We start from the raw sequence: 18,741 nt of genomic DNA, 5'->3' as shown, positions 1-18,741 counted from the left end.
TTAGTTTTCAGTGTAACATTTGGTACTACAGTCCAACCCAAAACTTCATTCCATAGATCTTTCCTCTTACTTCAACATTTGTTTCCACCAAAAAAATCCTATCCAAGCATGCTTTCTGTATTTATATGTTCACATATTTCTTACCTCATTATTTATTTTCCATTATCTTACCTCATCATTTATTTCCAAGAAAATCCTACCTAAACCTGTTGTCCCTAAACCCTACTTTTTTGTCCATTGTTGTTGTTGTTGTGGTCTTCAGTCCTGAGACTGGTTTGATGCAGCTCTCCATGGTACTCTATGCTGTGCAAGCATCTTCATCCCCCAGTACCTACTGCAACCTACATCCTTCTGAACTTGCTTAGTGTATTCATCTCTTGGTCTCCCTCTACGATTTTTACCCTCCACGCTGCCCTCCAATACTAAATTGGTGATCCCTTGATGCCTCAGAACATGTCCTACCAAACGATCCCTTCTTCTGGTCAAGTTGTGCCACAAACTCCTCTTCTCCCCAATCCTATTCAGTACCACCTCATTAGTTATGTGATCTATCCATCTAATCTTCACCATTCTTATATAGCACCACATTTCATAAGCTTCTGTTCTCTTCTTGTCGAAACTATTTATCGTCCATGTTTCACTTCCATACATGGCTACACTCCATACAAATACTTTCAGATACGACTTCCTGACACTTAAATCTATACTCGATGTTAACAAATTTCTCTTCTTCAGAAACGCTTTCCTTGCCATTGCCAGTCTACATTTTATATCCTCTCTACTTCGACCATCACCAGTTATTTTGCTCCCCAAATAGCAAAACTCCTTTACTACTTTAAGTGTCTCATTTCCTAATCTAATTCCCTCAGCATCACCCGACTTAATTCGACTACATTCCATTATCCTCGTTTTGCTTTTGTTGATGTTCATCTTGTACCCTCCTTTCAAGACACTATCCATTCCATTCAACTGCTCTTCCAAGTCCTTTGCTGTCTCTGACAGAATTACAATGTCATCGGCGAACCTCAAAGTTTTTATTTCTTCTCCATGGATTTTAATACCTACTCCGAATTTTTCTTTTGTTTCTTTTACTGCTTGCTCAATATACAGATTGAATAACATTGGGGAGAGACTACAACCCTGTCTCACTCCCTTCCTAACCACTGCTTCCCTTTCATGTCCCTCGACTCTTATAACTGCCATCTGGTTTCTGTACAAATTGTAAATAGCCTTTCGCTCCCTGTATTTTACCCCTGCCACCTTCAGAATTTGAAAGAGAGTATTCCAGGCAACATTGTCAAAACCTTTCTCCAAGTCTACAAAAGCTAGAAACGTAGGTTTGCCTTTCTTAATCTAGCTTCTAAGATAAGTCGAAGGGTCAATATTGCCTCACATGTTCCAACATTTCTAAGGAATCCAAACTGATCTTCTCCAAGGTCGGCTTCTACTAGTTTTTCCATTCGTCTGTAAAGAATCCGCATTAGTATTTTGCAGCCGTGACTTATTACACTGATAGTTCGGTAATTTTCACATCTGTCAACACCTGCTTTCTTTGGGATTGGAATTATTATATTCTTCTTGAAGTCTGAGGGTATTTCGGCTGTTTCATACATCTTGCTCACCAGATGGTAGAGTTTCGTCAGGACTGGCTCTCCCAAGGCTGTCAGTAGTTCTAATGGAATGTTATCTACTCCCGGGGCCTTGTTTCGACTCAGGTCTTTCAGTGCTCTGTCAAACTCTTCACGCAGTATTATATCTCCCATTTCATTTTCATCTACATCCTCTTCCATTTCCATAATATTGTCCTCAAGTACATTGCCCTTGTATAGACTCTCTACATACTCCTTCCACCTTTCTGCTTTCCCTTCTTTGCATAGAACTGGGTTTCCATCTGAGCTTTTGATATTCATACAAGTGGTTCTCTTTTCTCCAAAGGTCTCTTTAATTTTCCTGTAGGCTGTATCTATCTTACCCCTAGTGAGATAAGCCTCTACATCCTTACACTTGTCCTCTAGCCATGCCTGCTTTGCCATTTTGCACTTCATGTCGATCTCATTTTTGAGACACTTGTATTCCTTTTTGCCTGCTTCATTTACTGCGTTTTTATATTTTTTGTCCATATCCTCTTTCAAAATCCTTTTTGGGCCAAACCATTTTCTTATAGCTTTTCAATGGATTTCTTCCAATTCATCACAACTCGTTCTCTTATATAGCCTACCCCATCTTAAGCTAACTTAAATCTACTGAGCTCGGATGCATAAACTAAGGGACGAGGCAATGCAGCAGCACAAAACAATTAACACAAACAGCAATGACAAAAAAAATGCAAATTGGCAAAGCTAGCAGTAATAAATATAAATTAGCAAAGCAAATGCAACATTAGAACTAATATGAGCCAATGTGCAGCAACAAGAAAAATAAATCAGCAGTAAAACTGGCTTAACAGAGTAATACAAAGTGAAATTCAGTAGCACTATGCCTGGCAGCAGCAAATGCAATAACTTATACCTAAATATGACATAGCTCAAGCAGAAAAAATTACAGTAAAGATAGGAAATGTCTAATAACTATGTCACATCTTAACACTAGAGTGATGCCTCTCCTTGACTTACTCTACAAAACAAGTTACTCAGTCATTGTCAAAAATTATGTATGCAATTCCTGTGAAGGGAAATGTCTATTTGTGCTCTCTTTTCTAAGAAAGTACATCATAAAATTATTCTTTACTGGGTCTGTAGACAGAAAATAGTGATATTAGTACATCTATTAAATTTTATTTTAACCAATGCTGCAGTGCAACTAGAAACTAAATTTTAAACAAAATGAACAAATAAATACATAAAGCAAGGGGTGAAACGTCATTCACTAGCCATATGGCATTTCATAAGGCAGTAAAAAAATCTCTCAACTAGCAAGACAATAGCCATGAAATGTTTCTCATCGTTTCAGTAGTCATTTCAGTATATATCAGAAAGTGTCGTATTTGTGATGATTTCTACAAAGGAATGTCAATATCGAGATTAATGGTCTAACTTTTTTCTTTCACCTAATGGCTTTTTCTCCAGGCAGGTGGCACAGCTGGGCGCCCACGATGCATTACGTGAAGGTCGCTTAACTTTCTTACCGATATATTTACGACAGCAGTGACAGTCTCATGTAAAAAATTTCGCAGGTCGAGAATTTGCGTTACAAATGTATAGAAACAAAATCCAATCAATATAACAGTGTCCAAAAATTTTTCGCCGGCATTGTAATACATTCACACATTTACACACATTTCATAACTCTTAAAGTACGTTTCTTGGTTTCCAACATCCTTTTTCACAAGTCAGAGTCCTTAACCACTACTCATTATTCCTTACCTTATTACACATATACATATTCGTCGACACTTCTTCAATATTTCATCATAATAAATATGTAGCATAATCAAATTCCTCATATAGCATCAGCTTATTGATCATAAACATACCCCAACAGCATAATACACATCGTCGTCGTAATAATAACATCATAACACCTCAGTCAAATCTCAAAATCGTCGTAGCTTCCTCCAATAATTTCAAAACCTAAAAAAAAAAAAAAAAGATTCTCCGCTCATTTCAGTAGTGTCATCTACCCCAAACGTACTTTAAAAATCATGATCCCATATCAAATACATCATTCAAAGCTCTCATAATATCACAATGGTTACAAAAAAATATGAACAGTTCACAAAGTACAGACGAAATACAATTTCATCAGTATGAAGTTATCCAACTGTGTAATTGCGTAAACATGTGTCAGTGATGTAGTAAAAAAAATGTTTGTCTCTTTCAGTTAAATGATCAGATAGCTGTGTAATTATGCGTTAGAAAAATATGGTACCGATGTGTACAGTTGTATAAGCAAATACCATATTAGCTAGGGCTCCTTGTGCTTGCCAAACACATGGTACACAAAGTAGACGTGTACTCCCTGAGGATTAATGTAATTATACCCTCAGGTGTTACAGATAACAGAAATGGAATGAAATGTATCACGGAAAACCTTAGTATCTTTGCAACTCAAAAATCTTTAAAAATAAATGTTTTAAGTACAAAATTAATCACTCAAATACGCGTACTACAGCGCTAAATTGTGCGTCTCGTTGTAAGATAATCTCTGTCATTACTTAAGGGTAAAAATATATGCCAAGTGTCGTAATCATCGTCGTCCGTAATCAAAATTCTGTAGAAGTCAATGTACTTACCTCGTAATAAACAAAGTGAAATGCTATGCGTATAGATATCGTAGTTATTACGCTTATTGCCGTGATGAAGTAGGTACTGTACTGTAACGTATTGTTGTGCTGCAGAAAAGGCTGTATCATTGTAGCTATACCACAAAGTTACAACTAAACCATGTTTTACTTTCCAGAATAATACAGAAAAACTGTGCAGATATAAAACAGATACACCGCAAAAGCAACAATGTAAATTGTGTCACATATCAGTAGTGTCGTGATATCATTGTATAGCTGTCAAAGAAACCAAATGCTAAGTCATCTTTAATCTCACAGAATGTACTTCAAATAAAGAATATCTTTTCAAGTAAACCAAAAAGTTGCATTAAAATCTCATTAGCAGTATATGTTCTAAGTATGAAAGCCATATATTCGTTACGTAATCGTGCAACTAACAAGCAAGAATGTACAAATAACAACACTGTGTCGTCTGTTCACTATAACAATGCATTCGTAATTTCTGTTTAAATAAATTATCTTGGTTCTTGACTGCATATTTAACTTCAAACATTGGTGCATGTTAACAGATTCTAAGTTTGACAAAGCATACTAGTAATGTAAAGTGAAAAATTTTATAGCAAAGACTAAGTTAAAAAGCAGATATCTCTCAATAAACAGTTTTACTTGTGAAATATGGTGTAATCTTTTACCCTTTCTAGTGCACAGAGTTTCAACTTCAAAGCAATTATCACGTTGCATACGTCGGTAAGGAATGCTAAAATTTTTATCAATGTTAGCGTCTATGTTATTTTTCTCTCAGCCAGCCGGCGCACGTGGCTGCCTGCGGTGCGAGTCATTGTCTCTCTCTTTGTTGGCGTGCGTCGTTATTAGGATTTGGAGATCTAACTTCTACAAATTCACCTTGTCGAGAGGGCCCTGCCCTGTTTGAATCCCGCCAGTTCTGATGAAATTCATGTCCGTCGTTACGATTATATCGCCTTGTCGTCATGTCGGTAGTTGCTGTAATTTTTTTCTTGTCGGTCACGTGGTGGAGAATTTCTCCATGAGTCGTAACTGCGCGGTGGACCATTGCGTCTAAAGTTATTCTGTCTCCTTTGATAATAATTATTTAGGTTCCCACATTGTCTGTTTCTCTGATTGTCTCTGTCATATTCATTACTATGGAAATGCGATCTTTCTCTGTAATTATTATTACTCTGCCAACGGTTGTCATACGGGTGGTGTCTGTTTTGGTGACGATTTACGTTGTAAGAATAGCCTTGTTGTGTCCAGTTATTATTTTTGTCATTGCGGAATTGTGACTGATGTGACCTGTAATTGTTGTGTTCCTGTTTTCGCGTCCCACGATTGTCAGTGTCAATTTCCAGTTCTTGTAAGAGTCCCTGAAAAGCTTCAATGTCGTCTTTGCAACGTCCTGCCAAAATGATATGTCGTAAATGTTCAGGCAATTTGATTAAGCAAATGCGGATGAGTTCTGAGGGGCTGTATGGGTTTGACAGGTACTGATGCTTGTGCAACATGTCTTCAAAATATTTCACAAGACTGGAAAATTCAAATTGTTCGAAATGTTTCATCACTATGATGCTATGTTTTACTCGGTCTTGTGTAGCTTGAGACCAGTATGCTGAGAGGAAGGCGTGATAAAATTCTCCTTCACTGTGACAATCGTGAATGACCGATCGCATTCTTACAGCTGGTTCATTCTCTAAGTAGCCACACATAAATTCTAACCTGTGCGCTAATGACCAGTTGGGAGGAAAACAATGAGAGAATTGATGAAGCCACGCTTGTGGATGAATGTCGTTGCCAGAATTCTTAAATGTTTTGTATTTATGTGTAGTAATGAACAGCTTATAGTCAAAATCATCGTGTCGGCGAGTCGCATATCGGTCATTATTACGTCGTGTCGGCGGTTCCATCTCAAAATTCGGTGCACCTTGCCAATTTCTTTCATAATTTCTGAAATGCCCTGTGTTATTATTTTTTGGCTTTTCCGTATTTCTAAGTCCCTCGTCCCATGTTGGAGCGCGAGTGTCCTCTGAAATACGTAATTCTTGTATTACTTGTGCCAACTGATCTTGTAGTCCCCAGATTTCTCTTTTGTGTTGCGTATTAATTTGATTCTGATTTTGTTTGAATTTCTTAATTTGTTCATACTCTTCTGTGTCAGTGAAGGCTACAGGTCTTGTGTCATTCAGATCATCATCCACCTTTGTAGATAAGTTACTGAACTGATCCGAAAGTTCGGCTACTTTCTGCGATAGTGAACTTATTTCCTCAATGTGTTTTTCTGAACCAGTTTTCAGAGTATCTACTGTGTCCTTTATGTTTTCCTGAGTTTTTGCAAGTTGCATAACCGAATCGGTAGATGCAACTGAGTCAATTTTAGCCCGCAATGTCTCGTCATTTTCATGAACAATAGTTTGCAGTTCTTTTGTGGCTGCTTCGTGATTCTGTAATGCATTTTCATGCCGCGAAAAGATAGGTTGAAAATGCTCACAAATTTGTGTTTTTACGTCGTTACAGACTTTTTGACATTTCAATTCGATGTTACGTAACTCAGTAGTTAAATCTTCACGTGTTTGTTGAAGTGTTTGTGTTAATTTGTTTCTGATTTTGTACCATTTGTTGCTGTGACTGTTTTTTGATTTTGTTCCATTTGTTTCTGATTTTGTTCAAGCGTTGTGTCTAACTTTTGTAGCCTTTGTCCCATTTGTTGCATTAACTGTAATAACAATGCACTGGTGTCTGAAACATGTTCCTCAGTGCTATTAGGCAGTGCATTTGAACCGGCAATATTCGCATTTTGAAAAGCAGAAAATGTGTCTTGACTTATTTGAGAAAACACCGAGGACGCAAAGCCTGAATCTACAGTATTTGCAAGATTGTGTCCTGTCATTTCGGATTCCTGAGGTGAACTGTTGCCGACCTATCGATCGATAATGCTTCCCTGTTCACTAATTGTTTCACTGTTTACACCATTATTTGTTGCCTGGTCCATTTCCCTATGCACAGTTACCAAACTACTATTTTGAATATTTGTTAATTCATTACACAGTGGCGCTAACACACTACTCTCGTCTTCACTGTCATTTCTTAATTTACTTTGGAGCCTAGTGTTACGTTTTTCACACGCCATAATTATCACGTATTTCACACGATAACAAGAAAAGCACAATTTGAAGAGCAAAGACAAGAAAACACATTAGCATAGCACCGAAAATAATATCTCGTTAATTGAAAGCGCGGCTGCGAAATACTTGTTGCAAATCTACACGCATGCTACAACTGTTTTACTGTACAATAATGAAAAACTACAACTACAAAGGAAATTCTCTCAATAATTACGCGCTAGCAATAAACAATAGCTACACTAATTACACAAACTACACGACAAAATTAGAAGAGTCCAGTGAGGTATCCTTGGCTAAGGATCGACATATGAAACGTCCTCTTAGAAAAATTAAAGAATTACTGTGCTGATAAACCTCTTCCATTATTTGATTTTCAAACAGCTGAGCAAAACTGAACCTACTGAAACATTTCTCTCTTTACTTATTCTGATCATCACTGAACTGACACAATATTTTTACCGCAACGCAATATGACTTTTAATAATCCCTACAAAAGAATGGCCCTGACTAACAATAACCTATACCTTTCATGAATCACTTACCTCACAAAAATCTTCGTTACTCGAACTACTGCAATGCAGCGAGCGCTACTACTGCCAGCTAAATAAAAGATTCTAACTACTGAAGGCACTAACTACTGATAGGCATAGTTAGCAAATGAAAGATTTTGATAGAGAACAAACAATGTATTTACCTTAATAGTGTTCAAAAGTCATTATATATATATATATATATATATATATATATATATATATATATATATATATATATATATATGATATCCGGTATTACAAATTTACTGTCTCTGATGGACACACGTCCAGACCACCCGCTCTCAAAACTCCGCCATCTCTCTCCCCCCATCCACCACTGCTGGCGACTCACCTCCAACTGCGCAACGCTACGCGCTGTAACAGCCAACTGCCCAGCCCTACAATAGCAAATTCCAACAATGCAAACCAGCCACAGGCTGCACACAGCACAGTGATTTTCATATAGAGCGCTACATGGAGTTACCAACATAAAAACCCAAACAGCCTACTTTTTCATATAGAGCGCTACATGGAGTTACCAACATAAAAACCCAAACAGCCTACTTTTTCATATAGAGCGCTACATGGCGTTACCAACATAAAAACCTAAACAGCCTACTTACAAATGTTGTAGCAGTTCGCTATCCCTTGCCTAACTAATTTACTATTTTGGATGAGGTATGGAATGTTTCTGCCATGACATATTACATCGTCTAAGGGCGCAACTTGTTCTTTACGAATTCTTGCAAGCGGAGGGCTGTGTTGAGTATTTCGCGACAAAACACTCCAGCATTTTCCACATCTCATCTCCTAGCTTGATTTGGGGGCGGCATGCTTACCACGCGTCTTCTATAACTGTCTCGTTGTCCGCACTATATTTCTTCCCCCTCGGCCGTGTATCTCCAGATGCATGAGCTAAACATTGGGACTTCCGAATAGCGTGTGGGAATATTTCGACAGTAAGATAATGAAAATTTAAAATACGAGAATGCCACTTGATTTTTATTGTTTGAGTCTCAAAATCAGGAAACGAGGATTTACTGCTCCTCCTCTTCCAATCCAGCGGAATGGAATGGCGTCGTTCAGGTACCGTTGGATCAACTTAGAAAAATTCTCTACGCTACCTGAATGACACCACTCCAGTCCGTTGGATTGGACGAGGAGGAGCAGAAGATGAACTTCATCGCCGGTGGCCTGCCATGTCTCCAGACTTCATACCTCGTGACTTTTGTCTGTGGAGTTACGTAAAAGGCCGCGTTTTTAACCCAACTAGCCTGACGCTCAAGAAAGCATGCGACGCCACATTGCTGAAGAGATGAATTCGATAAAGAGAGACCAGCTGCTTCGTGTGTGGTAGGAAATGAGCTACCGTTTTGATATTTGCCGTGTAACACAGGGTGCTCACATCGAATACATAATAATTTGAACTTTTCTTTTTCCAGGAACGTTGGAATTGCGTTTCTATTTTTCGTAGTATGGAGGCGATGAATGTTTGAAACCTGTTCGTTCTTTTTAATAGCCTCGTATGTACAAACAGTTATCACACGATTTTGTTAGCATATAGAAAACGCACATGAATGTTTCCGAGGAAGTTTCAATTACCATTTCATTTTACACTAAATAATGTAACATCCTCTACACACACTTACTGTCACTTGGAATACACGATGCTGACTGTCTTGACAAACGTTTTCCGAGTTTGTTTGAAACTTTAATGTAATTTGAATAAGACCCAATGGCCACTGATATCCTGAAAATGTGCTGGTGCGGGAGCTAATTCTAGACACAGTGGTGAGCTAGCCCCACTGCTCCGCACCTGCGCCCTCAGGGGGCGCTCATGATCGGTCGGTTTGGTCCGCCAGCGATAAAAACATTAAACGAATCCTTTAACTAAGTTTTGAGTGTGATATTAGAATTCAATAATTGCAGTCATAATTAGAAAGCTGTGAGTGTTGTCAATCTCATCAGCATACGTTGCTGAAACTCTGCACAAACATTTAAAGAGTAAATATAAATAACCAGTAACGTTAAGTGGCGCTAAGGGTAACAGGTAAATCATAGCTTACTATGTACGCTTCAGTACGACTCGACTTCGTTATCTTGCTCTCCGGCCATCTGTCGTCTGTGAGATGGGGTATTCCACTGATATTGCCTGCTCGCAAACTTCCGGCAGCGTGAGCCTACGTACGCTGTACGATAAAACATGATGAAACGTGGGCACAAATGGGGCATAAATGCCTCAAGATTTTTCTAAAGAAAGTCAGGTCAGATTTGTATATTTAACTCAAGAGATGTGTTGTTTTGAGAAGAATGACCTGCTTCTGATTCATTCCTGGTGTTCTGCTAAGGAAGTCCAATCCATCCTGGACGGTAGATGTTGTTACGTTTTACCAAAATTTTAAGACTATATACTCGCGAAGCTGAAAAACTTATTCAAGAGAAACAAAGGTACCGTCTTGGACAAAGGCGAAAAATTGGCGAATACGAAGGTATTAGAATATCTTTTATTCCATCTCTGTAATGAATTTTGCAATGTTTTTCGGCGGACAACAGAGTTAACGCAGCAATTTACTGGAGCCAGCGATGCTCGAGAAGTGATAACACGGGCGCCAGGCCGGCAGCGAATTCAGCAGTTTACACTGGAGATACACCGGCGCTGTTTCGCCGGCAGCTAAGGTGCTCCGCCCACACAGGCTTTCCTCCTCCCGCACAGACGTAACAATTTTTCCGGCAATTGCTCCCCGGAGACTTATAAACTACAGTAAACGCCACACATCTTCGCCGTTGGCAGCGCCGGTGGGCAGCGCCGCGCGCTTTGCGACCACGGCTCACTGGCTGGCCAGATGGCAGGAGCTGGGGAAAGGGGAAGGGGACTCCCCCTGCAGGGCGGCCAACTTTGGAAATTAGCAACGCCTCGTTCCAGCGGACCGTAAATACGGCTTTGCCAGCCTGCGCTTGCTCAGCTTGACTAACTCCATCTGTTGCTTTGGGATTCATCTGAGACTGTTTTGCCTGTTCTGCCTCGCGCTGTAGTATTCGCTACAGCCTCCAATGTGGCAACCAGCTATTAAGCTGAATATAAAGTTGAATGTGTTGTTGTTTTGGGCAGTAATATATTGAAACGTAATGTTTAGCCGTAACCATATGATAATGGATGTACTGCACAGTTTTAATGAATACGAGACAGGTGACACATGGATCCAAATTGACCACTAATGCTCAGATAGTGATTAGTTGGTACGAATTTCAAGTTAAAAATTACTGTGATTGTTTAGTTGTAATCTTCGTTTAATACATCATACATATTTAGGATCCCTTTGCTCAGGATATGGTGCGGGCCCTTCTAGGTTGAAATTCTGTAATAACTCGCCAATAACTGTGAAATACTTTTGGTTTTATAAACTGATGACACTAAAAACTAAAAACCTTAAACCATTAGAGTATTAAAAGTGATTTATTAACATGAACTATATATTTAAAATAAATAATAAGAAAAACAAGATTCATGTGAATCTAAAATTCAGTACTTCAATTTTAAAAATAACATTTTAACTAGAAGCAAATATGATCCTTATTGAAATGCAAGATAAAACAGGAACGTAAAAACCAGAAAGTTTTATTCATATTAAATTCAAATACAACATGTTCCTGGACCATTAGCTTTAAAAAGAAAGTTTCAAAAATTCTTAATGGTTAACTGAACCACAACCACACCTGTCCTTTATATAACTGAAGCTACGTGTAACGTATTCGTAATGGGTGAGATTGTCAGAATGCCGCAATAGGAATGTGTTTGGAATTGTTTAAAACTGAAGAATTAAAATGGAGCGGTTTACAAGCGCAATTTTTTTCGGTAACGCATTTTCATTGCTGTTGTGTTCTGCCGCTATTGCAAGTCCCTACACTTGTTCCAGGTATCAAATCATGGAGAAAATTTTTCAAACATGCGTTACCGGAAGGTGCTTGGTCATTGTATCAAACGGCGTTTCCCTCAGGAGTTCGTTCAGGTAAGGCTATAAATTCATTCCACGTAATTCCAACACATACAGCTGACTTCCTTTATTTTAAAGATGCTGCTAAGCATTGTTGCCAATACAGGGGTGTAAAGAATCCAAATGCAGTATGATCAAAGTTTCTCATACTCATCCATCTGAAATAGCTATTAAGATTTAAATGTCAGTGTATTGAAAAGAGAAAAGACCATGGCGGGTGAATGCCATCCTGTTTTTCACCTGAAGCATCGGCCTTGAATATCAGTTGCAAAACAGAAACACATGTTGACGATGTTTCCATTTCTTCCTCAACCACACAGGGAACTTTGCAACATCTGAACTCAAGACTGGAATTACGTAAGAAACAGAAGTCAATCAAGAGGGATTTTTCTTTAATGAATTTCATTTTGTTATTCTCTTGTAAAAATGTGAAAGAAACGTAAAGTACCCCAGTTGTACAAATTAAATTATTGGTGTTTTAATTCTACCGAAATAAACTTACTGTCTCTGTATTGGCGGTATTCAAAACAAAAACTTTCTCACTGGCGCTTAGCACTTGTCAGTTCCCTGGTATGGCACTAAGAATGTTCTTAGTAAATTATTTATTTTATACTTTTCCATTATTTCATAATTTTTTTCTGTCACGAGAAGGGAAGATCATTCTGTTATATCAGAAGACATTCTCAATGTTTTGAATGCAAATAAGTTAAGTACAAGAAGGGATACATTGTTTCCTGATTCTCCTGTCAAATGCGAGGTCTGATAATTGGCACATTTTCCATTTCCAATCTTTAATCAGTTTTAGAATAATTGTAACGACCAAGAATAAAGTTTTTATAAACATGGATTTGTGTCTATCTTGTCTACTTCACTTTTGAATTTCTTACTAAAACAGTCACAGTGTTCTCGTAACCTTGCTGTGATGCACGACTCATAACCGTTAGACGCAGTGGATCTCAGGAAATTTTGTACATTCCCAGCAATGTTTTGTGAAGGAATGAAGTTTTTCCTAGTTTCTAAAACTCAGAAATCCGTGTCTCGTGAAATAAATTAACATAAAAAGAAAAGAATGGATACACTTTTGGATGACATTAGGCATAGAAGAAATCGGCCTTGTGTGAAATCTAACCCACTTCAGACTGTCTAAATTCCGCTAACCATTGTTTTAAAAACACCACCGAGTTTCAGATTGTACAAATCTCGAAGCGCTTGACCTGAATAATATGAATTTCCACACTTAAGCTGTGTTATAAGTTCCATAAGCTACAACGTCCACCAACTAAATACTGCGGAAAACACTGTAGTTAAAAAAATACATTGACTGCAGAGAGCCTCTGTGGGTGATTTAAGAATAATTTAGTAACCCTATTTTCTTTCCTCGTAACCACTTAATGTTTTAGCTTTCTATAACACACCACCAATTGCGTAAGGCACCTATGCAAATAACTTTTTGCTAACATTATATCAGTCGGAAAAATATTCATTTTATCTTAAAGAAAAGGAATACTGCACATCACTTAAACCAAACGGAAGTTCTGTTAAACTGAAAATGAACGATCTCACTTTAAGGTCTATTCGTTGTATGGGTTTTAAATAAAATGTTGATATGTATACATCCCAGTGTAATCCATGATCTACATATTCTTCGAAATTTATAGGTGTTATAGAAGTCAAATTAAAAGCATCCTGATGAGAACAGAAACCTATTTCATCCACATCGTTGTTCCTGGATCACCCTAAACGTAGTTTAGTTTGAAACGGCTAACATTTCGTGCTGTACAATCAATTTTCAACAACAAAGTAAATTTCGAACATAAATATTAACTATTAGAACACAAAGGTTTGCATTTACTTCGTAAATGGAATGTAGAATCAAACGCATCCGTTCGCAATTGCAAAAACAAGCACATCTATCACGGATGGAAAAGAATGGTTTGAGTAAACTGTACATATTTTTTGGCGTAGAGCCCAGTTATGCAATGAAAATATGGAGTTTCCATTTGAAAATAAAACTTGACCACGCCCACGGAGGTGGGGTGTTTAGGAGGTGGCCAGTTTTAGCACAGACAGAAGCCCCCTTTACTAATATTAACTTTAACTCTGAACATTTTTTTTCATACAGTACGTTGTTTTCGACATATTCTGTTGTCTCAAGTTAAAACAAATACCTTACATGAAATGGGATATTCCATATTTAAAATATATCGCTACACGGTAACTGCTCTTCGTACATACACGTACCATAGACCAGTGCATTTTGTACAGGCAGGCACTCTGCTGTAAACAAAATACAACTGCGATCTGTAGGCGACGCCGGTGAAAACTCTCTTTCTTGATTAATCGTCCTAAACTTTTTATTCGTTATTTAGCTAATTCAATCTTTAAAAAGTGCTCCCTGTTTAATCTTAAACCAACGAGTACAGATCGATCACTGTTTGCACACTTCTCTGTTTCCTGCTGAGCTATGCCAGTTGAATCCTGCTCCTTCCTTCGGTTCTTTATCCCAGTGGTTGTGTGGTCTGCCCTGTGGTCATCGTCTTTGGGATTCCACTCTTGTAACGTCGTTGCCCATCTTCCGTCATTTTCTCGTGCGATATGTCCTGCCCATTTCCGTTTTAGAGTCTTTGCGCTTTCCGAAACATCCTGAACTCCTATTATTTCTGTATCCTCTTCACTTCTGATCGTTCGGGTAGAGTCTACGAGTCAGCTCATAGCACTCTGAACTCTTAGATACTTTCTTTCGGAAAACTCGTTTGAAATCCTAGTTTTACAGCCATATGTCAGCACGTAGAGAACACACTATTCGAAAACAATGCCTCTTTAAGTTTGTTAGCGTATTGTATTTTCCCTTCAATCCATCAGCTTCCCAACCTAATTTTATTCCGCGAAAAATTTCACTTTTTGAGTCTCCTTGTATATCACCTAACTGCCCCGGATAAACATATTCGGAGAAAGTTTTTAGACAATTGTGTTCAGTATCAGCTTCTTGCAGTTACCCACTTCGAACATAAAAATTTAAAAATATAGCACAAATTGGAGTATTGTCCGCGAATGGGAACTTCCCGGGTTCGAGTCACGCTCCGCCGCACAACTGTAATCAGCTAGGGAGTTTTATAACAGCGCACACGCTGCAGTATGAAAGATTCATTCTGGATAGAATCTGCTATGCTATGGCTAAGCCGTTTCTCTGCAGCGTCCTTTCCTTTAGGAGTGCTAGTCCCACAACGTATGCAAGCGCACTTCTGTGAAGTCTGGAAGGTACCAGGGAGACGCTGGCGGAGGTGAAATGTGAGGGCAGTTGTAAGTCATATCTGGGCAGCTCAAATAATAAGAGCATTACCCGCAAAGTACAAGAGTTACTGGCTCGCGTCCCACTTTTAACTGCCCAAGAAGTTTAGAAAAAATATATTGTAGGTGGAAAACTATAGGCCTATCGTTCGTTCACAAAAGTTGGCAGAACTTGAAAGACGTCCAGCGCTTGCCTGAAAACGTCTAGCGGTTATGACCAAAGCACCCTTTAACTAAAGATTAAACGAACGAATAATAGGTTTCCTCAGTTTTTCTAAATTATTTTAACAGCATGCCTTAATCGTTCCTCTTCCGAGCCATATCTCCCTCAGTCAGTGTTTCATATGTTACGCCATAAATACCGATATTTTTAGTAGCGCTATCAGCAGACAGATTCGACAGCCGACATGCACCAAAACGAACTTACATTTGCTCAACATGGACTTTGTGTGGTGTTTTGGATTTATAAGTCGACATAAAATACATTACGTATTAGCGTCACAGCTGGTTCGAGGCTAACGCCACAAGTCCGAATGAAAATTAATCGCATTTCGCGAACAAATAAAGCCGCTTTCAACATTTCAGTAATATGTCAGCATGAGCGCCCGTTGTGCGAAGTTATCGAAGCTGTTCTGATTTTATATTTATCTGCTTGATTGGATATTAAACATTTATTCCTCGGGCTTAGCGCAAAGTTATTGAGGCACATGTGAAAATCGACAAATCGGTTCCACCGAGTGACCAGTCTGAACACAGTGGCCAGTGGTTAGGTCATCCTCTGCGTATGTGACGACCAGAAAGCGCCGTTTAATGCGATTACTGCGAATGTGCGTAGCGATTTAACAAACTTTTGCAAGTCATCGTAGTAAGAACATTCCACACATACGAAGGGCGAAGGCCAGTCCCACAGGCAGTCTTGCAATCATTGTTTAGGGATGTTAGTAAAAGTTCTGATGTCATGAACTCAGGCCATACGATACCTTGCTACTAAATATGTTTTATTCATTTATGAGATTTGATCTACATCACCTGCAGTGTCATTCACATGAACAATAGAAGTGGAAACGTTCAAAGTGCCAAAGCTCACATTTGTCAGTAGAATAACTTATTTGTATCCATAATATTGAGAACTTATTTTCATACCACAGTGTTGTTGCCCACCTCGTCACTGCAAAAATAGTGAGACACATTAGAATATAAAAGATTTAATAAACCTGTCCTAAGTGCCATACCAGGAAACAAACTGATTATAAGTGTCAATACGAAAATTTTTGTTCTAAGTCCAGGAATGCAAAGGCACTACGTTTTATTATGATAATACAAGCACAGATATACAGCAGAGATACTTTAACTAGTAGAAAAGTAGTCAACAAAAAATTTCTTATTTTCTTTTCATTTTTAAAAGGAGAATACAAAATGAAATTCAAGAAAAATCTCTCAATATTTACTTCTGTTTCTTACGCAACTCTGTTCTTGATATCAGATGTTGCTAATTTTACTGTGAAATTCTCTGTGCTGTTGAGGAAGACATGGCAACATCGTCACAGATTTTTTCTGCTTTGCAATTGATAAACATGGCCGGACTTTCAGATGAAGTACGCCATGACATACATTTACCATGGTCTTTCTTCTTTTAGATGCATTAACACTTTTCATTCTTTTATTTCAGAGTAGTTACGTTAATAGCTATTTCTGATGGATGAGTATGAGTCACTTTGATCGTACTGCATTTGGAGATACTGCATACCTATATAGATAACACTGTTTCAGCAACAACTTTAAAATCAAAGCAATCAGTTGTAAGCATTGGAATGCCATTTGGATCTACTGAGGAAAGCGATGCGTGGGATAGGACAAACACAGAACTTCTAGTAATGAGTGTTTGAAACATTCTCTACATGATTTGCCATTTGTAACAAGTCTACGGAGATGTAACATAGCACCGAAAACACGTTTTGTGAAACAATGGCAACATTTTCCATTTTCACTCCTAAAACATATTATAGCAAATAAAAGAAATCATCTTTACACAATGTTTTGAAATATGTTTCGTAATAATATCAATAACTCAGCAGTTATGAAAACGTCATCAACAGAAAATTATCGAGAAGATGGAATTAATAATAACTGAATTATTTGTACAGATTTAATGTAAGAGATTTATTGCAAAGTTTGTAGAACTGTAGGAGATAGTTAATTGCGAGGTACAGAACGTGAATTAGGGGGACGGCTGCCTGCAGTGCATCACAGGTTAATGCAAGGTGATAATTAATTGCAAAGGAAGACTTAATTACAATCAAGTCCAGTTGAAAACGAGTTTTTACTCGAAACTGACAAGTGTACTAATAGTGTACGTACGCATCGAACAGCTTTGTGGAGATGACATTTTTATATGAATTTATAGAGGCTACGGTGTCCAGGAAGAAGAAATCAGTCAGTCAATCAATAATTAATTAGACACTGTATGAAGTTGGCAATATTCACATCGGACATCATTTTGCGTAGCTTTATTCACAATAGGCACTCAAGAGAAGCAACAGTAATAAAACAACAATATATGATTAAGATAGCGCACTTTCAAAAGATGGGAATGCCCACGTATTAGAAGAAATATTTGTCGTTACACTAATTGTGGATATTGGCCCATTATTACTGATTTTAGATATGTTTTACATGGTCTAGTGACATTAAGTTGACCATCGCCTACGTTCGACGTCTACATGCAATAGCCAGTCACAGCCCGTAGTGGCAGCACTAGCAGTGGACGGTATATAAAGAGCGTCAGGGGGAAGCAGAAAACAATGCAGTCATCATAATGCGGCAACGGAGCGATTTGTCTGACTTCCAGAAGGGCACGATCATTGGCTTTTGGGCCAAAGGTGAGAGAATTTCCGAGGCGGCTAAGTTTGCAAGCTGTTTGCGTCCCGCCGTGGTTAAAGTACGATACCACGCATGGCAAAATAGCGCGCTCTCCAAAATTGGCGCCAAGGCACCACGGGCCGTACACGACAGCTATGAACGGCAGCTGCGGGATTTTCGCGGCGTGTTGCCATGGTCCCCTGCAATGCCGCCAACCCGCAACGTAGCACCGCTATGCGGGTCATCGCTGCAGTTCCACAGGTGCACCAGCCGAAGAGAACCGAACTTCGCCTGGCATCAGGCTAGCTCCGAGGGTGCGCACAAGCCCAGTGGAGGCCACCACATCAACGGGTCTTTCGGTGCATCCGCTGAGCCATTTTCCTCAGCCAATCTGAACTCACGTCGCTAGCCAAATACCTATCTAGTAGTCACCCGTCACGCGGGTATAACTGCCCTTGCTCGGCGAGAAACACAGAGTTTCTTCTCCGCCAGCAGAAGCAGAAGACCACCAGCGCCACGCTGCCACCCGGACTCGACGTCGCTCTTTCCACCCGGGACTATCACACATCGCGACCCGCTGCTCCGGCTGTGGGCTCTGATGCTGGAACTCCTTGTACTGCTCGTGAGACTGGATTTTAATTCTCTCCCTACTGTTGATGTCTAAGAAGACAGTCGTTTTCTTTTGCAAGAAAACTTTTCAGAAGATATAC

The sequence above is a fragment of the Schistocerca nitens genome, chromosome 4, assembly GCF_023898315.1.
Source record: "Schistocerca nitens isolate TAMUIC-IGC-003100 chromosome 4, iqSchNite1.1, whole genome shotgun sequence".
Classification (NCBI taxonomy): Eukaryota; Metazoa; Arthropoda; class Insecta; order Orthoptera; family Acrididae; genus Schistocerca; species Schistocerca nitens.
This window is presented reverse-complemented; position numbering follows the sequence as displayed.